Genomic DNA, 19,805 nt, shown 5'->3' on the forward strand with positions numbered 1-19,805 from the left:
GGGATGAGAAAGAAAGAATCAAGAGGAAGAAACAAAGCTTTTTGAGGAGAGAGGATGTATAAAGCAGAGTTTTTGTGTTGGGTGCTGTGCACATGAACGTTTTAATTTTGTAGATTTATGTGAACTGGTGTGAATGTGAATACCGTTGCAAAAATCCTGACCAGGCATTGACCGATTAATCTTTGATTGATCGTTAGTCTTTATTTTATTGGTTAATTTTGGGCTAGTCGGTCAACGGTTAAATCCGGCAAAAATTTGTGGTTTTCAGTGAGTTTCCGATTAAAATCAACGCTTTCCGGCGAGATTCCGACCAAAATCAACGGTTTCCGGCGTTATTCCAGCAAAACCAGGGTTTTCAGGCGAGATTCCAGCCAATTTCTTGCCAAAATATGTTTTTGTATGTATAAAACTGAAAATTATATATAAAAATGTGTGCGTGTATGTATAAAACTGAAAAATATACATCAAAGTCCAATCTGATTAATCTCGATTAATCCCGATTAATCGCTAATCCCCACCCTACTGCCCGGCTAGCGACTAGCGATTTTACAACACTGATAGAACGGGCCACGGTTTAGCTAAAAAGTGAAAAACGCTTGTTACGAGTTGGGTTTAAGTTTTACCAAGCTCGGGCTAAGCTCGTTTTAATTTGCGAGATCTAGAGCTCAAACTCAATTTGTGAGTTATTTTTTTCAAGCTTGGCTCGGCTAGTTTATTATTTATTAATTAATTTATATATATTTTTTAAATTACTTTTATTTTGAGAAAAAAAAAACTTAAGCAAGCGAATGCTTAGCTCCAGCTTCCGATAAAACAACTTGAGCTCGGGCTCAATAACTAGCCGAACTTTAATTAATGCTGGGGCTGGATGCGAACTTGAAAAAAGTCGGCACGTTTTGAGCTTTTAATTGATTCGAGCTCGAATAACTTGCGAGCAGCTTAGATTATTCTTTTCACTAAAAAACATGTCATGGTTTATCTTAATTATCACTTTTTGTATAAAATGTGTGCGTAAAAATGTGATTTGTTGGATTAAAGATGTTGGCCCACCTCTTAAGCCCCTTGCATGTTATCCGGTTAGCACCACTGATGCTCTTTGCATAGTGGTTTGGCGGACGAATGGATGGTGAGCCGGTGAGGTGGCTTGGAGCGCCACCCCATTACAACCATTCTTAAACTAGCCAAATCAAGCACAGGTGTATAGTTTTTCAGTTTCCACATATTCAATATAGTTGTAACATAATCAAAAGGGTATCAAAACATGTTCGTTTTATTGTGTTTTTTTATTATGTAACGTCCAGACCCGCGGTATCAAATTTGCATGATTTTACGGGTACCTAACAAAAGATAAAACTTAGAAGGTATAACATGTTTGATTAAATGGTTAGGTAAATATGTAATTTAATATAGAAAAAGAATAAAAAATAAAAAAAGTAGTAAAAAGGAGAAAAAGAAAACAAAATTTGAGGAATTAAAATAGTTCTGTTTTATTATTTAATAGTATATATGAATATTATATTGTGTGATTATAGCGTTTAGCTTTTGACTGTTGTTGGATTTGAAGCCCTACACCGCCTTCTTCCCACTAACTTTTGGAATGTGTACTACACCTAATATACTTCCAATAATGCAACAACTCAACTCCCTCATAAAATGATAAAAATAGTCAAATTCCTTTTTGTATTATATCCGTTATGTTATGTCACAAATAGAAAAGGCTAATGTATCATCATCGATTTTTGTTGCTATGTCAAAACAACATATACATGAGATATTATAGACAAGCCATGTTGTCACCATGTATTCTTCAATGATTTCCTTTTAAGAAAATTATTTGCTGAAATATGAAATCACATGAGTTAAACGTCCAATTGATACAGTGACAAGACATTCAAAATTGTCACTTAAATCAAAGGGTGGGCCCGTAAACACGATAAAATTCTTGAAATTTCAATGAAATATTCCCTCCAAACACGTTGTTAACAACGACATTTTGTCCAACCAGAAGATGACATCTGTCACCAAAGAAGTTAGCTCAACGGTGTTTGCCAAATATTTGGTCGGGTTGCCTGCATTTTTGTTCCCATATATGACAGGGACACATAGATTTTTCAAATTTCCCATCTAGATCATCTTCTTATTGGACGAAAAAACTCATCATGATGACTAAATGGCACGCCGTGGACGTCGTTATAAGCAGTTCTTTTAAAAACAACTTAATTTGAAATTGGAATTACCTTCAAAAGACCGTATGAACCGAATTAATTCGAAAACCATATATTTAGATTCAAAAATCAAAAAATTTCCCTACATTGACCCGACCTAATAAAAAACCATCTGATAGACATACTAAGATTGCAAAACTTTTGAACTGGTAAAATCATATAGTTGTGTAAGTAAAATATTAGTTTTTAACAATTATTTTGGATCACTAACGAGTCAGGTCACTAGTTCATCTATTAGTTTTCACTTAAATTTAAATGACATACAGCTATGTACTCAAGATTGCATAATTCACAATTGCTTATTTAAACTTAAAACTTTTAAATTTCACAGTAGAGCAAACGACTATGTAAACTAAATGCCCATAGTCTTGTATTTAGACTAATATATATACTTATTTATATATTCACATGAAACAACTGTGTAACCAAACCTTATTGTCGGTGTGTGTTGTAGTCCTAGATTACAACTGTCCTCACATAAAGTCTCAATATGTAAATTAAATACATATATAGTGGTGCGTTTTAGGAGTAACGTGTGTTAATCATTATTTTAATTTTATAAACTTTTCAGCCTAAAATCTCGTGGCATTGGTGTCTTTTCAGCATTCCATAAACCTCACTTTTAACCCTTTATGGATCTACGTGGCACATTTAGATAGGCCCATTATTTAATCATTATCATAGCATTTGTTCATACTTCTCAATTTTTCTCAATTTCTAATTCTACTGTAGCGTTCATACTTCTCAATTTTTCTCAATTTCTAATTCTACTGTAGCATTCGTTCATGTCTTTTAATTTTTAATCTGTTAATAAGTTATATCGTTATTGTAACATTCATGCTACCAAATTTATATCGTTATTGATTGAAAGAGTCAATTAATCTAGTATTTTTTTCAACCGATTAACCCATCAAAGCCTACAAACTTAATCTTTAAATGAGTTCTCAAAGTAACTTTCCAAACATATTTCTGGCCGTTCGTTATGAGAGATGTGAAATGCGAATTTGTAATCAGCATGTAGGCAGTTTATAGGAATTTGAGGATTTCATATTTCACACTAAGAACATGTGTTGTGGGGGTGGGGAGATAACATTATTGAAAGTTTATTTCTCTCCTGCATATTATTACATATTTTGTTGAAATCACTTGCCAAGTTTGTTCAAGTTAGCTATCTGGGACAAACAATGGGGCTTAGCGACCCGACCCCCCCCCCCCCCCCCAATAAAACATGGCCTCAATGCACATTTTAGACTAATTAATTGGCTAAAATTATCGTCCAGCTCACGTATAAGTCAACGTACCCTAGTCAAGTTTGTTAATTTCCAAAATTTCCATCAATTTCACCGCTATTTAAGTTTTCACCATCATTCAACTTTCAAGTTAACGTTCATGGTTCATTCTCTTAAAACACTTTAATAAACATATTTAATTAGCAATGAAGACATTCTACTGATCCCACGCCACCAACCCCATTGTTGGAATTAGTTATCGAATCGCTCTTTAATTATATGTGGCTTGCGGGACAAGAAAAGAGTCTCGAAGTGCAAGTAAAGGTAATTAAGTAGTTAGAGATAATTATCAAGTTCGAATTTATTATCTAAACTTCTTTGATTATCTATTTCTTAGAGTTTGAGTAATATTAGCAGTCTTAGTTATAGTCTAATGAATCTAGGTTAGGTGATAAATACCAAGTTAATTAAGGTATGGGTTTTAATCTAAGTTTTTGAGTTATTTTTCTCGGATTAATAAATCATTGGAGAGTTTATTCCAAAACATAATATCAATTATAATCCGTTATATCAGTTCACCTACGTGGCCCATTTTTTGATGATCATAATATAAGTGTAACACGTCTCTAAATAAGGTTCTAAGGGGATAGTTCATAAAGTATGACATACCACACTCACATGAGCACAGTACGTTATCCATACACTACGAACCAACCACGAGCAAATTGATCATTTGATACGAAATCAGTGGCTTCCATGCTTGAATCACTCCATCACTAGCCAATCTCCCATAGGCCATAGTCCCATACAATACAATCTCTCTATACATGTTTAAATGAATGATACTACGATAATGTAAAGTTGATACGTAATTATTATAGGGTGGTGTATCGTTTTAAGTAGATATTAATGAAAATATAGCCCGATACAAGAAAGTCACGTATTTCGTGATGGAATTGTACATCCACCAAAAACTATCATTTTTATGATTTTATACTTCATGGGTAATACACTTATTAATCAATTCTTAATTAAACTTTGTAGTTAACATGTTGTCAATAAACAATGAAAAGAGGTAATAAGCATGCATGAGGGTAATAAATTCACACTTTTTGCACAAAAAGAATCAAACTTTACCTTTTTTGCATGATTGAAGAAACACTAAGATTGTTCCCTTCTTTTATGTTTATGTGCTTTCTTGAATATCTTGGGAAAAAATAATAATATCTTAGTTTATTAATTACTTATCACAAGATTAATTACAAAGTGTAAATGTGACTTGAAAAAACTCATTATATATACACATACAAGATCAAAATTGCCATCAATGTTTGGTATTATACCATTATTTCATTTGGGTGCAGTTTGTTTTTAAGAAGTAAAATGTTTGCAGTTTACGGATCATATATGCAGACTCTGAATAAAAGGAGATGGACCAAAGGTCTGCAGCCTGTAATAAAAAGGTTGTTTGTTATTCAAGTAACGACTTCATGCATGAAAATATCAACTTGCTTTATGTTCATCATCACTACACATAGTGCCTTTTTTTACATCCATTCTAGACCAACAAATTTCAACAACCCGTAAACATAATAACGATTCACAAATCACAATAAGCGTGTTTAGTTATGATACAAAAAAAATTCGTATAAGATGTAACGTTATTGGGTAAGTGGAACACATTCAAGCTCGATTTGAAGCACACCCTTTTCGACATTTTGAAGTTTAAGAGCGATTTCTTGTTTCACAATTCCTTTTGAAACTGTGACGAAACCATCTTTGCCATGCTGCTGATTCGACTCGTCAACTTCAGTGTTCTCAGATGCTTTGGCAGCAGAAACCAACGGTTGGATATCGATCTCAGCATCGCCCATAAAATCATCAGCTTTGAATGTATCTCTATCATAAACAATCTGCAACATGACATAATATTATCAATACAAAAGTATTTAACTTATATTAAAATATTTAATATGAACTATGAAAATGTAGAATAATTTGACTTACTACTTTCAAAGGAGGCATAGTGTTGGGAATCGATAACATTAGTTTTTCATTCCACACGGGATTAAGGTTGCTTTTTATAACCCGTGTCTTAACTGACTGCATAAATGTTACAATTCATATCGTTACTTTGATTATGTTATTATGGAAATAACTATCTAATTTGAGGCTTACTTGGCTTCCTAATGAGAGAATAACATAAGGATCACTTGTCATCATATCACGGACGGCTAGATTGGTGCCTTTGACCACGCTGACCTTAATTAGACCAATAAATTCAACCATACCTGCCTATACACAAGATATAAGACATACACATTAATAATGTTTTGGTTTATTTTGCAGTTTTGACACATCTAATCATCAATGAATCCTTCAGCTAAAATGAAAACAAGTCAAAGATGTCAAATTTAGTCAAAATAATATTGTTTTTGACATTTTGTAGTCTGAATTACTGCATTACTACTTTTTACAGTTTTGGACTCATCTAATTATCAATGATTCTATAGGAGTTCTATTTAATCTCAAAAGGGTCAAATCTAGCTAAAACGGGAACAAATCAAACGGGTCAAATTTTGTAAAAATAATATTGGTTTATAGTCAGAATTACTACATTATATGTTATAGAATTAAGCACGATTTTCGTCGTCCAAAATTGAAACTTTCAACCCTTTGGAGTCACTATGATTTCATTTTTTAACCCTTTTCGTCCTTGATACTAACTATATAAGATTTTTCTGTTAAGTAGAAGGGCAATTTAGTCATTTTACACTTGAGAAATAATTATGTAAATTACTTTACTTTATAGTAGTTGGGGGCTATATGTGTAATTTATTTAAATTCTCTTAGTAATTGCACAAATAAGAGTAATTACATAACCAATCTCTTAGGTGTACAATGACTGAATTGTCCTTCCACCTAACAAAAAAATCTAATAGAGTTGGTCTCAGGGACGTAAAAAGATTTAAAAAAATGAAAGAAACTATAGTGACTCAAAGGGTTGAAAGTTTCAGTTTTCTACCGAGTTAGTTAAAATGGCCAAACTACGGGGATAAAAACTAACCTCTACCCTTTGTTTAGACATGTTTATCACGTTGGACCCAACCCGCTCATCGTAACACCTCTAATTAAGCTACAAGAGAGCACAAAGAAATTACCATGGAAGTACTTTTTTTAGTAGTTTTATTCTCATTTTCTTTTTTCTTCCAGCTGTTGCGAAAGGCTTGACCAATACTATGCACATGCACATTATTTGCGTTCTTTTTATCCATAAGTGCACCAACAAAGTTTGTCGTAGCACATTGCACCGATGGATGCCCAAGGTTCATTTCTTTATTCGAGTCTAAAAATTCATGCACCTCATATTTTCTTCTGGTTATCCATAAAACAATTTACTATACTAATTAATAAAATTGCTTGACTTACGACTAGTCAAACGAGATTAATTTACCTGATAAAGTCAAGCCGCTCCTCTATCGAAGAATCTGATTTTGGTTTTTTACATTTTTCAGGAATCATGGCTTCAAATTTTGCATTAACCATCTCATTCCCGCCACTATTTATTACAGTATTCACTTCTTCATGTGTCCAGTCGTCTAAATTCACCGATAACACCTGTATGTAAACACACAAACTGACTAGAGTTCATTTCATGATTTTTTTTTAACTCACTTTTAAATATAAAACATATAACATGTACCTTTGATATATGAACACCGAGGCTTCTATGCGCTCCTGAACACTTGATGCAGATAAATGATCCAAAGCTTACAGATCTGCTCAAACATAATATTATATGAAAGATGAAGCTAAAAAAATGCATTAATAAGAGTAACTTAATGAACACTTACACCCATTTTGGATCTGGAGTTCCACAATCTGCGCATACCATATTACTCGATTCGGAGATAAAACCTGCCAGCTTTTCTTGAGGGCCTAATAAGTGAAAAGAGTCATATCGCATTAGGAATATATAACCAACTATAATCTGATAACCATTGCTTATATTGAAAACTGCAAAAGACGTCTTTCGCAACAAACACGTATACATACACGATTGAATATTTATGCAAGTCATTTGTAAGCAAATGATAATATATGGTGGACAAAAGTTGCCTGGTGAGTTTGGATGGACACTACAAGAATTTTGTCCTATCCAGACAATAGTTTTTGAACTTTTCCCGACAACATGTAGTTGGGACAAATCTAAAATACTTATCCCAACTACATGTTGTCGGGAATAGTGTTTTTGGTATAGCTTTGTCTCGAAAAGTAACATAAATACTTATCCCGACTACATGTCGTCGGGATATATTTTACAAAAACTTTTTTAAGAAAATGTTTTATTTTTAATAAAAAACATAAAAAGTATTTTATAATTATAATAATATAATATTCATTTATCTATGCCGACGACATGTTGTCGGGATAGAATTTAAATATTATTTTATTTATTTATCTATACCGACGACATGTTGTTGGGATAGAACATAAATATTACTTTATTTTTTTATCTATGCCGACGACATGTTGTCGGGTTAGATTTTAAATACTATTTTATTCCTTTATCTATACCGACGACATCTAGTTGGTATAGATAAATGAAGAAAATAATATTTAAACTCTATCCCAACAACATGTCGTCGGGAAAAAAATTACATAAAATATTTAAAAAATCATTTATTCATTTATAAAATAAAAGGATTAATAATAAAAAAATAAAAACCTATACCGACGACATGTCGTCGGTATAGGTAAATAGCATCATTAAAGTTTGCTGCTAATGCCTTGAAGGAGATTTTTCGGAGATTTTGCCAGAAAACTTTCCGGGGACAAGTTCCGAGACTTAAAACATAACAAACGCGAGATACAACGCAATGTCAAACATAATATCCAAACAACAAAGTTATTAACAATGACAAAACAATTTATTTCTCATTAAATCGGTATTACAAATCACATACAAACACGAGATACGAACAACTTCAAAAATGAAATATAAAAACTAAGGAGATCTTGATGGTGGTAGTTTGAAGGAGTTCTTAATGGTGGCAAGACGGAGGCGGAGATGTTGACGGTGGCGTTTGACGGAGGTGGTGGCGTTTGATGGTGGTCGTTGAAGGTGTCGGTGGTGGTTGAAGGCGGTCTAGATTTAATTGTTGCAAGTTGAAGGTGGTGGTTGATGGAGGGTTTGGTGTTAATGAAGTAAATGGATGAATAATGGAGATTTATTATTGAAATGGAGAAGATGGTGAAAGAAGGAATGTTGCTAGCTATTGGATTAAAATTAATCAAGGGCCATAAAGCATTTTCAATTGATCACACAGATCGTGACTTTTCCCGACGACATGTCGTCGGGATAGCACTCCACAAAAATATAGCGGGTAAATTTCATTTAGGCGCATAAGTTAAATTATTTTCAAAATATTTCAGGAAACTTATCCCGACGACATGTCATCGGGATAAGTTAGCATATTTTTAATTTTTATTTGCTTTTTATTTATATGTATAATGCTTTTAAAAAAATTAAAAAATAAATTTTAATTTTCTATCCCGACAACATGTTGTGGGGATTAGTTTGTATTTATTTAATTTTCATATGTTTTATTGTTTATTGTGTATTATGTTTTAAAAAAAATAAAAATAAAATTTTGTTTTTCTATCCCGACGACGTCGAGATAGGAAGACATTTATAATTTTTTTTCTTTTTTAATTTATATCTCAAATAATTATTTTTATATTTCTCAACTAATTACTTTTGTATTTTTAATACATACAATGATGGCTATATGCATACATACATATATTGATGATTACATGTCGTCGGTATATAGGCTTTGTCACGAACCGTTTAATACATATATACATACATGCATAAATACACAAACATACATACATTCATACATAACTACTTACATACATGCATACACACATACATATATACATACACATACATACATACATTCATACATAACTACTTACATGCATACATTCACATACATACACAAATACACACACACATACATACACACAAATACATACATACATACATGCATACATATACTTTACGTGCATTATACATACGTGCATTGATGGCCAAATATATGGTTACATGTATGTATGTATGTATGTATCTAACCATCTATATATGTATGTATGTATGTATGTATGTATGAATGCATGTATGTATGTAACCATCTATGTATGTTTGTATGTACGTATCTAACCATCTATGTATGTATGTATGTATGTATGTATGTATGTACGTATCTAACCATCTATATATGTATGTATGTAACCATCTATGTATGTTTGTATGTACGTATCTAACCATCTATATATGTATGTATGTATGTATGTATGTAACCATCTCTGTATGTTTGTATTTACGTATCTAACCATCTATGTATGTATGTATGAATGCATGTATGTAACCATCTATGTATGTATGTATGTATCTAACCATCTATATATGTATGTATGTATGTATGTATGAATGTATGTATGTATGTAACCATCTATGTATGTTTGTATGTACGTATCTAACCATCTATGTATATATGTATGTATGTATGTATGAATGCATGTATGTATGTAACCATCTATGTATGTTTGTATGTACGTATCTAACCATCTATGTATATATGTATGTATGTATGTATGTATGAATGCATGTATGTATGTAACCATCTATGTATGTTTGTATGTACGTATCTAACCATTTATTATTTATTTCTAATTTAAGATGATTTAAAGAAAAGAAAAGGTAAAATTTAAAAAACTATATCACGACAACAAATCGTCGGGATTGGAGAGTTAATTTTTTATAAATTTATTTGTAATTTAAGATGATTTAAAGAAAAAAAAATAAAATATAAAAAACTCTATCCCGACAACAAGTCGTTGGGATTGGATAGTTATTTTTTTATTAATTCATTTATAATTTAAGAATACTTAAAGAAAAGAAAAAATAAAATATAAAAAACTCTATCCCGACAACAAGTCATCGGGATTGGATAGTTAATTTTTTATGATTTATTTATAATTTAAGAATACTTAAAGAAAAGAAAAAATAAAATATAAAAAACTCTAACCCGACAACAAGTCGTCTGGATTGTATAATTAATTTTTATTAATTTATTTCTAATGTAAGATGATTTAAAGAAAAGGAAAAATAAAATATAAAAATTCTATCCCGACAACAAGTCGTCAGGATTGGTTAGTTAATTTTTATTTTTTATTTCTAATTTAACATGATTTTAAAGAAAAGAAAATTTTTAATATAAAAACTCTATCCCGACAACATATCGTCGGGATAGGGTAGTTAATTTTTTTAATATATCTTTCTAATTTATGATGATTTAATGAAAAAGAAAAATAAAATTTAAAAAACTTTATCCCGACAACATGTTGTCGGGATTGGATAGTTAATTTTTTATTATTTATTTATAATTTAAGAATACTTAAAGAAAAGAAAAAATAAAATATAAAAAACTCTATCCCGACAACAAGCCATCAGGATTGGATAGTTAATTTTTATTAATTTATTTCTAATTTACGATGATTTAATGAAAAAGAAAAAAAAATTAAAAACTTTATCCCGACAACATGTTGTCGGGATTGGATAGTTCATTTTTTATTATTTGTTTTTAACCTACAATGATTTTAAAGAAAAGAAAAAATAAAATATATAAACTCTATCCCGACAACATGTCGTCGGGATAAGTGTCGAGTCAAAGGTTTGGTGTAGTCAAACATTCTCTAGCGTATTAAAAAGTGACACGTGTGTTGATTAGTTAAAAAGTTTTTGATTTTCTATCCCGACGACATGTTGTCGGGATAGGGTTTGATATAGCGACAACATCTTGTTGTTGGGATAGGTGTCGTCAGGATAGGCTAAAATTCTTGTAGTGGGATGTGATTAAACATACTGTCGGGTCGGGTCGGGTTTGTCCAGACAAGCGGCTCCAATTTTCTCTATTTTCTAAACATAGGAGGTCATAGAGGGACGGTCCTGAGACGATAGTTATACCATTTAGCATTACATCATGATCAAAGACAGTCCATTAGTTAGATAATGATTTGAAACCATTTTTGAGTTAGAAACAAATCCCATTATTATCTTTTGAAACATCAAATTCGGTTTGTTGTTGCTAACCAGACTTAACTCTTGTGAAAACACCACAAGGAACATAATAGTTTGCAAGAATGAGCAATTTTATACAATGATGAAATTGTAAGTGCAAATGGAAACAATCATACTTGGTGAATTTTGGCAGCTTTCCTTGTTGTCTCCGCATTCAGAAGTTTTCCCCTTTGCGTTTGCTATTAAAAGCCATAAATCGATAACTAAGCACGACTTCTTTGAAGTTTGGATCATAGCATTATTTTGAAAGCATTACCTGATACATTTTCGGAATCCTTTTTCTTCTCGGTTGAAGACACTTGTACCTCTGAAATCGAATTGCAACAACAAATTAATAAGCTACCATTTAGCATCACATCATATTCGGTTTTTTGTTTCAAACAACATAACTTCTTGTAAAATCGCCAAAAGAAAGACAAGAATGAGCAACTTCACACAATAATAAAAATATAAGTGCAAAAGAAAATAATCTTACTTGGTAAATATTGGGAGCTTTCCTTGTTGTCTCCACGTTCGGGATTTTTCCCCTTCGTGTTTGCTATTAAAATCAATGATTCAAAATGGTCAAAACTTATTCTAACTGTTAATTGTGACACACTTCACATCAATAACAAAGCACAACTCTTTTGGCATTTGGATCATAACATATTTTGAAAGTATTGAACTTGTACATTAAATTAATAAAAGAAGCACATCATGGACCAAACATTATATAAACAATCAGCAAATACATAAATAGATAACATGACGACTCGATCGTTACCTGATACATTTTCAGACTCCCTTTTCTTCTCCGTCGTAGACATTTGTGCCTCTGAAATCGAAAAGCAACGAATTAATAAACTACCTATGCATATGCCTTTCATCATCTATATTAATCATAACATCCAAAGTATTAGACCAGTTATATAATTATCGCATCTAGAAGGTATTCAAGCGTAATATGATTCTCTCTATATAAAGCTTCTATGTAACGTTATTAGACACACAATCAATATACAATATTCTTTTTGTTTCCAAAATTAGAAACGTGTCATTCCTAAAAGAAGAGATCTTCCAGCCCAAGATTTATTCAAAAAGAAATAAATAAATAATACTACCAACTGTTGTTTTTTCTTCTTTTGTTGAGATTCCAAATTAACCCACCATATTGTTTACTTCTGGAAAAGTTAATAATGAAAATGTAAGTGCAAAAGAGTGAAAGACAACGATCATACTTGGTAAATTTTGGGAGCTTTCCTTGCTGTCTCCATGTTCAGAATTTTTCCCCTTCGCGTTTGCTATTAAACACGATAAATCAAAATGGTCAAAACTTATTCTGACTGTTAAAAACGCCACATATCACATCAATAACAAAGCATAACTTCTTTGGAATTTGGATTATATCTTATATGTTCAGTCCATTATGGGAAATTTCCTAGAATAACTTGACCATGGTTTTCAGAAATAGCCTAAGACCAATCAAAAACCCAAACTAGCCTAAAAAGCCCGTCGGATCCGACGGAAACCGTTTCTGATCCGACGGATTAATGAACCTATCAGGACGCACCACGAAGCATACTATTCCGTTGGATCCGAATGTTTAATTTGCCCAACGAACCATAGATTTTTCAATTTGGGGGGTTTTTGATTTTGAGTTATAGAGCGAAATTGAACATTATCCTTCACAAACTAAGCGATTTGCACAATTGATTTGCTTGATTTTGTGGAGAAATAAGAAAGACGGAGATGGAGGTTGGTTATGGAGGTTTAGGTTTGAGGTTGAAGATGAAGAATTCCGTCGGACCCACTAAAATTCCGTCGGATACGACGGTTTTTTAAGAAATTCCGTCGGATTCCTTAATATATTGACACGTGGCACGATTTTAAAGGTCCAAATATTCAGTCAGACGGTGTTGGAATCCGGTCGGATCAGAAACGGTTTCCATCGGATCCAACGGGATTTTTAGGCTAGTATGGGTTGTTTGGTCTTGGGCTATTTCTGAAAAACACGATCAAAATAGGCTATTTTGGGAAATTTTCAGTCCATTATTTACTTTGGGAAGTCAAATGATATGTATTCTCATCAAGATGAAACTATTATAAGTTTATAACCATTTTAGAGTTATAACCCATAATTCTCATGATTAACTTTCTGCAACATCATATTCGGTTTGTATTGCTAACCAACCTTTATTCTTGTGAAATCACCAAAAGGAACATGATAATTTGCAAGAATGAGCAACTTTATCGAATAATATATATGCAAGTGCAAAAAAAAAAAGAAAAAAAAAATCATACTTGTTACATTTTGGCTGCTTTCCTTGTTGTCTCCAAGTTGAGTGTTTTTGCCCTTTGTGTTTGCTATGAAAAGCCATAATTCAAAATGGTCAAAACTTATTCTGACTATGAAAAACACCACATTCCACATCAATGACGTCTTTGGAATTTGGATCCTAGCTTATTTTGAAAGCATGGAACTTACAAACATTGATTTCATAAAACCAAAACATTATATAAATAACAATTAGAAAATTAAAAAAATAGATAACAACGAGGACTCGATCATTACCTGGTACATTTTGGGAATCCTTTTTTTTCTCTGTCGTAGGCATCTGCGCCTCTGAAAACGAAATGCAGCAACAAGTTAAAAATACTACCTAAGTGTATGGCATATGCATTTCATCCACCTTATCAATCATAATATACAAAAGTTTGCAACATTAGTGATATCAATAAGCAGTTTTTTAGTTTCTAAAATTTAAACATAAAAGACCATAGAGGAAAGATATATACTGAGATGACAGTTATACCATTTAGCATTAGATCAAGGTGAAGATGTATAATTAGGAATTAAGGAGTGCTAGAGATAATCATATATATTTGATCATCAGTATGACTTAGTTACATTGTTTGCTTTTTTTACAGATCACAGATTAGATTAGATCCTTATAATGTTGCTATAAACTCATCATTCGCCACCATTGATCAATCCCTTCATCCAAAGATAGTCCATTATTTACTTTGCGGAAACAAGATTTTTTTAATTATCCAGATAAATATTATTATAACCTTTTTGGAGTTAAACAAACCAAAAAACTGATCATCGACATTTTGAAACATCATATTCTGTTTTTTTGTTGCAAGCCAACCTTAATTTTTGTGAAATCACCAAAAAAGAGCAATAATTCGCAAGAACTAGCAACTTTATACAATAATGAAAATGTAAGTGCACAAGAAAACAGTCTTGTTAAATTCTGGGAGCTTTCCTTCTTGTCTCCACGTTCGGAGTTGTTCCCCTTCGTGTTTGCTATTAGAGGCCATAATTCAAAATTGTCAAAACTTATTCTGACTCTTAAAAATGCTACATTGCACATCAATAAGACAATAACAAAGCACAACTTCTTTGGAATTTGGATCATAACATATTTTGAAAGCATTGAACTTGCAAATATTAATTTCATAAAATAAGCATATAATAAGTAGATAACACGGAAGACTCTATCATTACCTGTAGATATCTTTTCGGACTCCCTTTTCTTGTCCGTCGTAGACATTTGTGCCTCTGAAACCAAAAATGCAGAAACGAATTAATAATAAAACTACTAAAGCATACACATTTCATCCGTCTTATTTATCATGCTATCCTAAAGCTTGCAAAGTCAGTGGCATCAATAGCTTTTATCTTTATATTCTAAACATAGGAGGTCATAGAGGGAAGATCAATATGAGATGACACAAATACCATTTAGCATTACACGTTTTTGTCTTTAACTTATTACACGCCCTATTCAGCTTTTTGATGCTAAACAACCATATTTCTTGTAAAACCAACAGAAGCAACACAATAATTTGCAAGAATGAGCAACTTAACACAATAATAAAAATAAATAAAATGATACTACTATACAAAAGAAAACAATCATACTTGTTAGATTTTGGCAGCTTTCCTTGTTGTCTCCACGTTCAAAGGTGTTCCCCTTCGTGTTCGCTATTAAAAACCATAAATTCAAAACGATCAAAACTTATTATCAATATTAAATGCATTGAGCTTACAAACATCAATTTCATAAGAAAAGCACATCATGGCCACACACATCATACAAACAACAATCAACAAAAACTTATTAGCACGGAGGACTCGATTATCACCTGATACATTTCCGGAATCATTCTTCTTCTTCTCCGTGGAAGACATTTGTGCCTCTAAAACCGTAATGCAGCAACAAACTAATAAACTATATATCTATGCGACTGCATATTACATCATGATATCCATAAGTTTGCCAACATCAATGACATAAATATCTAAATAAGCATTTTCTAACCCTAGCATCAAACAAAACCATAACATTATTCAAAAACAACGACATCTAGGACACGGATGTTACCTGATGCATGATCCGAATCCGTTTTCTTACAAGTCGTAGACATTAATCGAAATGACGCAATGAATGAATAATCAAGCGCATTTGATCACCTCTCGATCGTTATTTTGTAAGTCAATTTCAAACAGAATTTAATTTTGTTGATCATATTGGCATTGTGAAGGAAGGAAAGAGCTTTGCGGATTTCAATCAGACAACATTAACGATATAACTGATGAAGTTATATACATATTTGGTCCCTTATGTTTTTACAAACTGCTACTTTTGGCTTGTTTAAAATAATATTTGCTTTTTTGGTGTCTCCGTTAGTTTATTTTACGTTATTAGTCCCTATATATATCGCCTAAGGTTGACTGGTTGTTACGGCTTGCGTGACTCGACTAAACAGAAGTAATTTTAGTCGGTTTTTGGTTATGAACAATTTGGTTGTTGGAAAAATGTTATTTGGTTAGATAATTGTGGTTTATCGGCTTGAGGCAGTTCAGACTCATATCACTTAAGAAATTCAATTCGGATAGATTTTAGATCAAATTAAAAGTTATGTTTGTTAATTTAAGAAGAGAAAGATGGGGCTATTGGGCTAGCACTACAATTTATAAAAATCTTAAAATATTTTATTTATAAAAATAAAAAATTAGGAGTTAGTTATAAAGGCTTGTTCAATTACTTTGGTTATTATACATATAATTATAATCAAACCTTAAGACTTGTTATTGAAAAACATAAGTGAATCAACGTTTATGCAGACATACGCATTTATATAGATCTAGTAATGACTTAGATTTCAATACAATCAGTCACCATGAAACGCCTAAAAACACTAGTCACATCACTTGTTCACGTTGACTCATTCATAGAAAAACAGCGCCTCATCCTTCCACACATGAGGCACCCAAAAATGGCCGAGGATGCTGCATGAGCTCAAAAATGTTCTAAAATTACCCATTAGGAATGTTCTAAGGGTATATATGTGTGAAAAATTATCTTAGACATAATTATATGTTACTACTGTTTATGTGTATGTTAAATCGGAATCATTTTTCGTATATTACATAAAAAGTGTTTGAATACTATACAACACATTTAAAAACCCTTTGATGTCTTTGAATCCCTATATCCAATGCCCATGTCCACCCCTAAGCTTTATACAGTTAAACATCAAATTGATCATTTGATTTCTATAAATCAAACGATCATAAGTAAAAACAATTCAAATATTACAGTAACAAGATAACTGATTTCACCATACACATCTAAACACTCACTTGTGAGTTTAGTTATTCATGGAGCAGGCTTTAGTTTTCCAATATTTTTCTAGACTTCTAAAAGTTAAACATTTAATCGTCCCCTTAATAAAGATAACTTAAAACATCTTAATAACATGTTAAACTAAAGTAAAGGGACTAAAAATACAATTATTCACTCCATCAGATTTCATTTAGGAAAAAAAGAAAGAAAACTTATGGAAGAAGTTTGACTATAGAATCAAAGGAAATTAGCATCAATTTTGACCTTTTTTTAGTTGTTTTACAACTATTGCATCAATGCATTGCACTATATTGCAAATACAATTTCTAATAATCACCGGATCGAAATTAGAAAACAGATAAAATAATTCATGGGAATCGAATAATAGACCTTTGTTAGTTGGAGGGATGTATGTTTGTGGAGCCCATTAAGATTTAGAGAGTTTTTCTAATATGAAGTAGAATACTTGATCAATCAAAAACTGCTTTTTTTGGTTGTCAATGTCATACATATATTCTCTAGAACATCATTTCAGAAACCACACATGCATTTGATTATTATAATCTATCACTTTTGTTTTTTCCTTCAAAACATTGTAAAATTAATAGTAATAAATGGAACAAAATGCTTGTTTAAAACAATAAAGAAACTATATTGAGTTGAACAATTACCAAAAAATAAAAAATGATAAATTCTTAGTTTTGAAACCTTTTTTTTTATTTTTTTTCATGATATCTTATACAAACATGTCATCTAATAAATCTAATAAAATCAGTTTTTGATGCGCTTCCTAATTACTTCTTTTCCCTTTATAAAGCCCCGATTCAAGTCATCGAAAGGTTGGAAAGAATCAGACGGAATTTCTTATGGGGGAGCTCTTTAGAAAAGCGAAAAATCCATTGGGTTAATTGGGACCTAGTGATAAAAGATAAAAAAACAGGGAGGCCTTGGTCTCGATTCGTTACGAGACACAAACCTAAGTTTACTAGCTAAGTGGTGGTGGCGATTCAAAATGGAACCAGAAAAAATGTGGCGACGAGTAGTTACCGGGATCCATTTTAACACGCAGGGTGTTAACCCTATCCCCTCCAAATCAATACTAACTGGGGTTTGGAACAACATCTCGAAAATAGATGAACTTTTCTTGGCTAAAGGTGTATTGTTAAATGAACAAATAAAGGGTAATGTGGGTGATGGAGCTAAAATTCTTTTCTGGATTAACACCTGGGTAAGTCAAGACATCATCTCCTGGAATAGACAAACTGTTGAAAGAATTAAAAGAAGAAAAGATAGTGGGATCAGTCAAGACATCATCTCCTGGAATAGATGAGATCACAGCCGATTTACAGCCATATATTTTCCTATAATTATGTTTGTTTCCTGTTTTACATATTGATTATGTATTATAAATTGGGATCTTCCTTTCATTGTAAAGGACCAGAAAAATAATATCAATTCAATTCAATGGATTCAATATCTCTGATTTCCAACATGGTATCAGAGCAGTAAAACGATCCAAAACCTTTTTTTTCTTTCTATTCGTTTTTGTTTCCACGGCCATGTCTGAAGCCAGTGGCAATGATCTCTCAATCCAACTCGCAAACCTGTTAAAAAGCAATCTCAACACCCAAAACCAAAACTCAAAACAAACCCTCTCTGATAGCTTGAAGATTAGCCTGAAACTTAATAGTCAGAATATATTATGCCCTATGGGCTCGAATGATTCGAGTCGCCATAGGGGGGAAATCCAAATGCCTTTTAAACCATCTCTCAGAAAACCCTCCAACACCAAACCCTAACGATGACCAGTATGAACATTGGGAACAGGACGATCTAGTCGTGTTCTCATGGCTCATACAAAACATAGAACCTGATCTAGCAAGTAACCTCACCGAGTTTCCCACCGCAAAGGCATTGTGGGATGCCTTGGTGGTCACGTATAGTAGCGGGAAAGACAAACTACAAACCTTTGATTTACATGTCAAAGCAACTGAGTTCAAACAAAACGGTTCACCGCTGGGATATTTTTGGATTACTCTGCAAGGTATATGGGGCGAGATCGATCAGAGAGACCCAAATCCGATGACATGTGCAGTTGACATAGCAACATACAACAAGATCAGGTCAGACCAGAAGCTATTTCAATTTTTAAAAGCCCTTGACCATCATTTTGACTTTGTAAAAAGGGAGATTCTTCGATGGGATCCACTACCCTCGACAGAGGGAGCCTACATGGCTGTTAGGAAAGAGATGGCACACCAAGGAATCCTCGGAACCATCTTCGGATCATCCTCACAACCCGGCGTGGCGGCAGGTCTAGTTTCCGGTGGATCTACAGAAATTGATGGTCTAGGGATTGCTACGAAAGGCCATCCTCGCCGGTTAGACCTCACCGGGAAGTCTTCATCCCGGGTCGATAAATCGAAGTTAAAATGCACCCATTGTGGTATGACAAAGCATACTAAAGACCAACGTTTCAAACTAGTTGGTTAACCGAATGGTGGGGCGATGGCCACAAGAAACCAAATCCGGAAACCAGACGAGAAGGGGCCGCCGCCGCCGTAGGCAGCGCGAATATCGCCGGCAG

At 32.6% G+C, this 19,805-nt stretch overlaps 1 pseudogene across 1 annotated transcript; it reads right to left on the reverse strand.

Moving 5' to 3' along the window:
• Positions 1-4,929: 4,929 nt before the first annotated feature.
• LOC143556321 (putative ADP-ribosylation factor GTPase-activating protein AGD11) lies at positions 4,930-15,955 on the reverse strand (annotated as a pseudogene). Its single transcript, XR_013139363.1, has 17 exons — positions 15,911-15,955; positions 15,717-15,828; positions 15,511-15,573; positions 14,818-14,892; positions 14,155-14,205; positions 13,884-13,946; positions 12,367-12,417; positions 12,079-12,141; positions 11,860-11,910; positions 11,720-11,782; positions 7,309-7,393; positions 7,158-7,233; positions 6,909-7,072; positions 6,616-6,829; positions 5,633-5,749; positions 5,462-5,557; positions 4,930-5,367 (listed from the first exon to the last, which is right to left on the reverse strand). The product of XR_013139363.1 is annotated as a putative ADP-ribosylation factor GTPase-activating protein AGD11 (transcript).
• Between the last annotated feature and the right edge of the window lie 3,850 nt (positions 15,956-19,805).

The sequence above is a fragment of the Bidens hawaiensis genome, unplaced genomic scaffold (genome assembly GCF_021521415.1).
Source record: "Bidens hawaiensis isolate Kalapana, Puna unplaced genomic scaffold, B.hawaiensis_p1.1 tig00018514_1, whole genome shotgun sequence".
NCBI classification, from domain to species: Eukaryota; Viridiplantae; Streptophyta; class Magnoliopsida; order Asterales; family Asteraceae; genus Bidens; species Bidens hawaiensis.